This window comes from Octopus sinensis, linkage group LG17 (genome assembly GCF_006345805.1).
Source record: "Octopus sinensis linkage group LG17, ASM634580v1, whole genome shotgun sequence".
NCBI classification, from domain to species: domain Eukaryota; kingdom Metazoa; phylum Mollusca; class Cephalopoda; order Octopoda; family Octopodidae; genus Octopus; species Octopus sinensis.
The window spans coordinates 14,497,854-14,500,212 of record NC_043013.1 but is presented as its reverse complement, the minus strand read 5'-3'; positions in this window follow the sequence as shown (position 1 = coordinate 14,500,212).

The following is a 2,359-nucleotide window of genomic DNA, read 5'->3' as shown; positions in this document are numbered from 1 at the left end:
TAAATAATGTTTGACCCAAGTTGCCGCAGTTCCAATCCAGGGCTTTTTAAATTACATCAATGAGTACAGCATACAACAAAATAGAGTATATTCCTTTTGTTGTCCATATTTTCTAGGAAAAAGCCCAAAATAGTAATAGCAAGCACTCATTAAAACAAGTTTTCTCAAACGGAAGTATGCATTGGGGTAAAATGTACCAAATCTATATCTCAGCCGGTTGTGTATGGTGGGAATATCAAACATTTGGGAAAGAAACTTGTGATGCTATTCACGGTCGTTTGACAAGAAGGGACAATAATGAGACCACGAAAAGCAAAATACTTATATCATTGTACTCGCAATGATTATTCTTTAAATCATGGAACCAGTAATCAAAGAATTACTCGCTTAAGACTTGACTAAGTCTTAAACTTTACATTAAGTTTGAATGAAACAAAGGTCATTTCGAAAACAGAACCGTTCTTAGACGTTCTGCACCGCGTATTTGAACCAATTGAATCTAGCTGTGGATAACTCCTTAACAAAAATGTAAAGGCTATCGGGGAATTTTCGTCATACAGCAGCAACTTTACCTGTTTGTGGATCGATTCATAGTGCATCAGTACAAGTACTTACAAGATGAAAAACGAAGATAACCAGCAGAGCCGAAAATCTTGTCCAATACACTATGGGTCTGACAGCAGGATCGTGTTATGCTGTCCACTATGAGCTTTCATTTATTATGGACATTTCTCCTTTATTTCAGTAAGGTTATCAAGTCATGGGAGAGCAAATTAAAGACAAGTACTTCTATTACGTTTGTTTATGAAATATTGCGCCTTCGTCTTCTCTAAACAAGTTTTAATACGAATCATATCTTTTGTAAAGATATGAAAAATCTTCACTGCTGTGACTACAGCAACGAAACCGATATCCATTTGCATTAAACATCTTGATGTCAAACGAAACGAAAGTTTTGTCATCGATTAAGTACCTGATCAGAGAAACCTAAACTTCCATAGCATTTGGAGATCTCGGCGGCCAGGGAGAGCGTTGGAAACCTGGTGGAAATTAATAGAGGACCTTTCATCAATTTTCTCCGTGAGACCGTCATATTGAACCAGATTTTCTTAGAGCTCTGACACCGATTTTCGGCATAAAATGGTGGCAGAATGAGAGCCGCTCATATTCTTAATTACTAAATTCCGAGTTTCTGAACGCTGTTTGTCTCAAAGCCATAGCATATACATTTCAACTGAACTTGGTCACCCTGAAGTCAGAATTCCACTATGCAAAGCGACTCATCGGGTGGAAGTGACACCTTTTGATCTCATTAACCGATTTACTTGAGATTTTGAATCTCTATACGGATTTCTCGTTCGAACAGATCGAACTGCAGCAAGAAGATGTAACACTGCCTGTAAGCACACGGTAGGCTATGAATGAATACTTGAATACTTTCTGAAGCTATGGATAATCAAGTCTTATCTGAAGAATTCCCTGGTAGACAATAAACCGGATAATTTAGCCCAATTATTATGAATAGATGATGCGATGAAAACCTGAATTTTGAAGACGTCCTCTTTCGTTTTCCGACAAAACACCGAAAAGAGAATCACTTTTGTGTAGTTTGTATTTTCATAGCTAACTTTTTATTTATTTGGTTTTTCAATCACATTCAGAAGTTGACTTTAAATTTGATTTATTAAATTAAAACTCAAATTATTATTTATATAAAATATCTGCCTGTGCTTAGAGCTTTTTTAAAACTAAATCCGCCTGGATTGGGTCGCCACTGAAATTCAATCCTTGATTCCATTTTCCCAACAGATATCAACACACAAATCTTCAAACTAATGATTAACCGTATCGATCACACCAATCCATAAAAACTTACAAACGCCATATCCACCGCCATCTCCCCTCTTCACTAAACTATGAAAAAAGAAAAAAAAATCTGAAACTTAACCAATGAAAACTAAATTGCAGTATTGCAATTTTTTTTCACTGCTATGTATAACCCTCCAGTAATCAAAAAGATCTCACGGAGCTGTTGTATTTGTAAACGAACCGCTAGTGAATTACGTTTTTCCTGTTACTGATTTCGGATTTTTGTTTAACCTGTATCGACGTTATATGCCAAGAAGGTGCTGAAACGCAAAACTTCAATTTGGTTTTGTAATCCTTGATAAAGATAGTTTAGATCAGTCAGCTTAAATAGTTTATGAGAGACCAGAGCTAAACTCAAATTAACAATCATGGTGTCTAGAATTTTTGGTGCTTCCCTACGTTCGAATGAACAGACATTGATTCCTATAAATTGTTTACCATATTCCTCAGAAAAGTTTTCGGTATTACCTTCATCAGTTTTTATTTCACA